This window comes from Leuciscus leuciscus (genome assembly GCF_965113295.1).
Source record: "Leuciscus leuciscus genome assembly, chromosome: 2".
Taxonomy (NCBI): Eukaryota; Metazoa; Chordata; class Actinopteri; order Cypriniformes; family Leuciscidae; genus Leuciscus; species Leuciscus leuciscus.
The window spans coordinates 64767928-64774867 of NC_138726.1; positions in this window are offsets into that span (position 1 = coordinate 64767928).

A 6940-nucleotide genomic window follows, 5' to 3' on the forward strand; every position below is an offset into this window, starting at 1 on the left:
GTCAGACGCAAACGCGGGAAACGCGCCGGCGCGCTGGTTAAACTCCGCGAGCGCGGCCTCCGCACTGCACTCCCCAGTATTCATCTTGCGAATCTCCGATCTCTTCCTAACAAAATGGACAAACTTCTTCTCCTCACCCGCACTAACAAGGATTTTTTAAACTCCGCTGCTCTGTGCTTCACTGAAACCTGGCTGAGTGAAGCCATACCGGACAACGCACTACATCTGCCGGGCTTCCAGCTGTTCCGAGCGGATCGCATCGCGGAACTAACGGGGAAAACGAGAGGTGGTGGATTGTGTTTCTACATTAACGAAAGTTGGTGTTCAGATGTAACAACACTGAAGAAGATGTGCTCTCCTAATTTAGAGGCACATTTCATAAACTGTAAACCTTTCTACTCGCCGCGGGAGTTTTCCTCATTCATTCTCGCGAATGTTTACATTCCTCCAGACGCGTGTGTGAGCGCGGCGATACAACAGCTGGCTGAACATATAGCTGAAATGGAACAAAGGTACCCAGACTCTCTTTTAATCATTCTTGGGGATTTTAACAAAGCAAATCTCTCCCGTGAACTGCCAAAATACAGACAGCATGTTACATGTCCTACCAGAGACAGTAATATATTGGACCACTGTTACACCACGATAAAGAATGCGTATCACTCCGTCCCACGGGCAGCTTTGGGGCTCTCTGATCACTGTTTGGTTCATCTTATACCGACCTACAGGCAGAAACTGAAATCAGCTAAACCTGTAATAAGGACTGTAAAAAAATGGACCAACGAAGCAGAGCAGGATCTACAGGCCTGCTTCGATTGCACTGATTGGACTGTTTTTGAAGCTGCAGCCACCGATCTGGATGAGCTCACAGATACTGTAACATCATATATCAGTTTCTGTGAGGATACATGCATTCCTACCAGGACATTCTTATCATTCACTAATGATAAACCATGGTTTACTGGGAAACTCAAACAGCTTCGTCATGCCAAAGAGGATGCTTACAGAAGTGGGGATAAAATCTTGTATAACCAGGCCAGAAACAGACTGACAAAGGAGATCAGAGTTGCTAAAAGAAGCTACTCTGAAAAGCTGAAAAAACAGTTTTCAGCCAACGACCCGGCATCAGTCTGGAGAGGCCTGAGGAACATCACCAACTACAAATCACCATCCCCCCGATCTGTGGAGAATCAACAACTGGCTGACACTCTCAATGCATTCTATTGCAGGTTTGAGAAGCCCAGACTCACACCTCACACCCGCTCTGATGTGCACTTCACACATCCACCATCACCTCCTGCAACCCCTCTCCTCCCCCCTTCTGCCATCCAACCTGAGCTTAAGGTCTGTGTGGAGGACGTGAGCCGAGTCTTCAAAAAACAGAAGACTAGGAAAGCTTCAGGCCCAGACGGCATCTCATCTGCTTGTCTAAAAGCCTGCGCTGACCAACTGGCCCCAGTCTTCACGCAGATCTTCAACAGATCATTGGAGCAGTGTGAAGTTCCCTGCTGCTTCAAACGCTCCACTATCATTCCGGTTCCCAAAAAACCTAAAATCACTGGACTTAATGACTACAGACCTGTCGCTCTCACGTCTGTGGTCATGAAGTCGTTTGAAAGACTGGTGTTGGCCTATCTGAAGGACATCACTGGACCCCTTCTGGATCCCTTTCAGTTTGCTTACAGAGCAAACAGGTCTGTGGATGATGCAGTCAACATGGGACTGCACTATATCCTGCAACATCTTGACAGACCTGGGACTTATGCACGGATCTTATTTGTGGACTTCAGTTCGGCCTTCAATACCATCATCCCTGATCTTCTCACAGCCAAACTGACTCAGCTCTCCATGCCATCCTCAATCTGTCAGTGGATCTCCAGCTTCCTGACAGACCGGCAGCAGCGAGTGAGACTGGGGAAGCTCACATCCAGGACCCTCACCATCAGCACTGGCGCCCCCCAAGGGTGCGTTCTCTCCCCACTGCTCTTCTCCCTGTACACTAATGACTGCACTTCTAAAGACCCCTCTGTCAAGCTCCTGAAATTTGCAGACGACACCACCGTCATCGGTCTCATCCAAAATGGTGACGAGTCTGCTTACAGACTGGGGGTTGAACAGCTGGCTGTCTGGTGCAGCTATAACAACCTTGAGCTGAACACGCTCAAAACAGTGGAGATGATTGTGGATTTCAGGAGAAAATCCCCAGCACTCCCCCCTCTCACCATCATGAACAGCACTGTGGAAGCAGTGGAGTCATTCAGGTTCCTGGGCTCTACCATCTCTCAGGACCTGAAGTGGGCAAATCACATTGACTCCATTGTGAAAAAGGCCCAGCAGAGACTGTACTTCCTTCGCCAGCTGAAGAAGTTCAATCTGCCACAGGAGCTGCTGATCCAGTTCTACTCAGCCGTCATTGAGTCCGTTTTAAGTACTTCCATCACTGTCTGGTTTGGTTCAGCTACCAAATCGGACATCAGGAGACTACAACGGACAGTCCGGACAGCAGAGAGGATTATTGGTGCCCCCCTGCCAACCCTCCAGGACCTGTACTCTTCCAGAGTGAGGAAGAGAGCAGGTAAAATCATCACAGACTCCACTCACCCTGGACACCCCCTGTTTGAACGGTTACCGTCAGGACGGCGACACAGATCACTGGCCACAAGAACATCCAGGCACAGGAACAGTTTCTTTCCACAGGCCATTTCCCTTCTGAACACTTAACATGCCCCCCAATGCATATGCCTGCAAGTGCAATACTCCCACTGTCTAGTGCAATATTCTCTTAACTCAGGTGATATTTATATTTATATTATTCATACTACTCAAAATACTGTAAATATGTTCATAATCTGTAACATGCACTAGACTCCCACTGTCTAGTGTAATATTCTCTAACTCAGGTGATATTTATATTTATATTATTCATACTTCTCAAAATACTGTAAATATGTTCATAATCTGTAAATGTTTATTTACATTTACATTTTTACATTTATTCATTTAGCTGACGCTTTTTATCCAAAGCGACTTACAATTGCTATATATGTCAGAGGTCGCACGCCTCTGGAGCAACTAGGGGTTAAGTGTCTTGCTCAGGGACACATTGGTGTCTCACAGTGGATTCGAACCCGGGTCTCTCACACCAAAGGCATGTGTCTTATCCATTGCGCCACCACCACCCCCACAAGTTCCTTTATTCAGACTAAACCCAACTGTGACCCCTTTTTTTACTTTTTATACTATTTTTTTTTTTATATATATATATTTTATTCTTAGAATTTGTATTACTATGTTTCTTGTTGTATTTGTATTTGTATATGTGCACTGGAAGCTTCAGTACCAAGAAAAATTCCTTGTGGGTGCAAGCACACTTGGCAATAAAGCTCTTTCTGATTCTGATTCTGATTCTGATTCTGATCACAGAACACACAGAGTTCCATCTGTTCGGCCTTGGTTAGAGAGATGCCTGTGTACATCCTTGATATATGGAAGTGCTTCAACTCTTGAAGTGAGTTTCGCCAAGCCTCCCACTTGCCTAGTTTATCTTCAGGTAATGGAGTGTCCCACTCTGAAGCCTCAGAATTCAACTCTCTGAGAAAGGCTCTTCCTTGGATTACGACCGGAGCCAAAAAACCCAAGGGATCAAAAACACTGTTCACCATTGAGAGAACTCCTCGGCGGGTAAACGGTTTTACGTCAGTTGACACAGAGAAGGTGAATGTGTCCCTAGCTACCTCCCACAGGAGGCCTAAGCTGCGTTGGATGTGCGACTCATTCCCACAGAGGTCTACCTCTTTTCCAGCTGCCACACAGTCTCACTTGGAAAGGCTGCCAAGACAGCCGGACTATTCGATGCAAACTTGTGGAGCCTGCGGTTGGACTCAGCCAATGAAGCCTGAGTCCTACGCAGCAAGTCAATGGCTTCAGCATCAGTAGGGACAGAACAAAGAAGTGGTTCAACATAAAAGTGGCGCTCGACAAAGTTGACGGTGTCTTGTCCATATCTTTGCGCACCCTTTCTGACAGCTCTTCTAAGCCCATAAATCGCCACTGCTGGAGACGGGCTGTTCCCAAACACATGGACCTTCATCCTGTAGTCTACGACTTCACTTGCCAAATCATTGTTTTTGAACCATAAAAATCTCAAATAGTTCCTGTGTTTTTCTTCTACGAGGAAGCAGTAAAACATCTGCTGTATGTCTGCCATAACAGCCACCTTTTCCATCCGGAACCTCATGAGTACTCCCAGAAGAGAGTTGTTAAGATCAGGGCCAGTCAATAGCACATTATTTAAGGAGATTCCGGAGTGTTGGGCACTCGAATCAAACACCACCCTGATTTGACCTGGTTTTTCTGGGTGAAATACTGCAAAGCTTGGTAAGTACCAACACTCTTCATCTTCCCTTAGTTCTGGTGCCACCTCAGCATGATCATTTTCCAGCAGTTTGCCCATGAATGCCACATATTGCTGTTCCATCTCTGGCTTTCTCCTCAAGTTACGTCGAAGTGATTCAAAACGTTTGAGTGCTTGGCTGCGGTTGTTAGGCAAACGTTCTCTAGGCTGTCTGAACGGTAGTGGAGCGACCCAACTGTGTGAATCATTTCTGTAGACTTCTTTGTCCATTATGTTCAAGAAAGTCTCATCCTCAATTGATGGTGCCAGCTTGTTGTCCTGTTCGGTGAGATCGAATACATTTTTACCCAGCCTGTCTTCTTTAGCCCTGCTGGGCCCTAACACACTCTTCCTGGGCTCTTTGCCATGAAGCTTATCCCTGACATGCATAACACTTGTGCACGGTTGGAGGAGCGAGGGCCGTTGACAATCAAGCACAGTTGTCCTGTAAATGCTGACATTTGGCTTGTGCGCATTCCCTAGGCAGACCTCTCCAACCACTACCCAACCTAGGTCAAGACGTTGAGCAAAAGGGGCGTTGGGAGGGCCATTTACTTGTTCCCTTACCTTGTGCACTCTAATTATATCTCTACCAAGCAGCAGGAGGATCTCCGCCGTAGAGTCCAACTCGGGAATGTGTTCTGCTACCTTGACGAGGTGAGGTTGATGAAGAGCGGCGTTCGGCGTGGGAATTTCAGCCCGGTTGTCAGGTAAGTCGTTACATTCAATAAGCGGGGGAAGAGGGATTGTCACTTTCCCCATCAAGTGCTTTGACCATAAAATCTTCAGCCCTTCTGCCAAATGTTTCCTCTGTGCCGGAGCACGTTCTCAGTAAGTAAGGATATGGCTTACTCTGAATGTTGAAAAGGTCAAAGAAACTAGACCTCGCCAATGACCGGTTGCTTTGGTCATCTAAAACAATATATGCCTTGATGGCTTTATCTGGACAGCCCTTGTGATACACCTTTGCTAGGCATATCTTGGAACATGACCTCCCAACTTGTCCTGCACCACATACTTCAGTGCAGCTTGAGCTGACGACTTCCCTGCTGTCGTTACCCTCTTCTTCCTCCCCGCCATTCTGTGGCGAGGTAACAGGAGCAGTGATCTTTGGTGGAGGGCCCGGATGCATAGCTGAGACATGCTTGGTGCTGTCACACTCAGAACATTTCACTACTGCAGTGCAGTCCTTCGCCACATGACTATTTGAGCCACAGCATTTAAAGCAGAATCCTCTCTCCTTCAGAAACGCTTTCCTGTCTTGAAGATCTTTGGCTCTAAAGGCTTTGCACTTCTTCAGTGGATGTGGCTTTGCATGTATTGGGCAGCTCTTATTTGGATCACTGGAAGTGCTCATCTCTGCAGGGGAGACATTGGTCTTATGAACTGCAATGGGGTTCTTGATGCTTTTAAATTGGGGACTTTCAGCCTTTACAGCAGATCCGCTAGCATTTAAAAGGGCAAAACTAGGATCATTCCTTTTCTTTGCCTCATAGCACATGAATCTGGTAAAGAATTCAAATGGTGGAAACCGTCCTCCATTTTCTTCTTTATACTTTGAACCCGCAGAAATCCATTTTTCCTGAAGTCCATAAGGCAGCTTGGCTACTATAGGTTCAATGCCTCGTGCAGTATCCAGGTAGGACAAACCTGGAAAGTAGCCGTCTTCCTTAGCACACTGCACTTCCATCAGCAGATCTGCTAACTCCCTTAGCTTCAGATTTTCTTTCGCCAAAACCTTGGGGAACTTGTCAAGTCGAGTGAAGAGGGCCTTTTCAACTACCTCTGGCGCTGCGTAACATTCCTGAAGACGTTCCCAGGCTTTTCTGAGTGCTATGTCTGGACTTGCTACGTGCACTGAACGCAGGCGTTTCACTTGGTTGTTGGATTCTTTGCCTAGCCATCGGGTCATTAAGTCTAGCTCCTCAGTAGCAGTGAGACCCAGCCCTTGTGTAGCATTTTTATATGAAGACTGCCAAGCACGATAATTTTCTGGTTTGTCATCAAACTCATACAAGCTTGCACTCACCAGGTCACGTCGCGCTAAATATTGCGCAAGATGTTCAGTTGCAGGCACGCTCTGATCAGTTTTTAGCTGGGGGTAATAGCACGGAGCAGAAATATTCAAGTCAGTATGAAACTTCTTTGAATCGACTTGAGCATCCTCTCTGTCATATAAAGTCTGACCATATGACAGTTTGGCTGCCGGTGGAACATAAACATCGTCTAGACCATCCTCTGATAAATTCCCATTTCCTATGTTATTAGCCTGTCGTGGCTCATGTGAAGAAACAGGAACCTTCTGGTATGAAGAGAAGGGATTGTTCGGACTGAAAATGAGAGTGCCATCTGTAGCAGGCTGAAAAGCCTGAGAGCAAGCGCTCGTAGCTTCTCGCTTTGGGGAGCAAGTTGGGCCAAAATGAGTTTGGACGTATTCGCTCGTCCGCTCCATTTTATTTTCTCCTGACGAGCCTGTTTCATCCAACAGAATACACTTCGCAATTGAGTCAGCCGATTCCCAAACGGCTGCTTCAGCTTCAGCAGCCG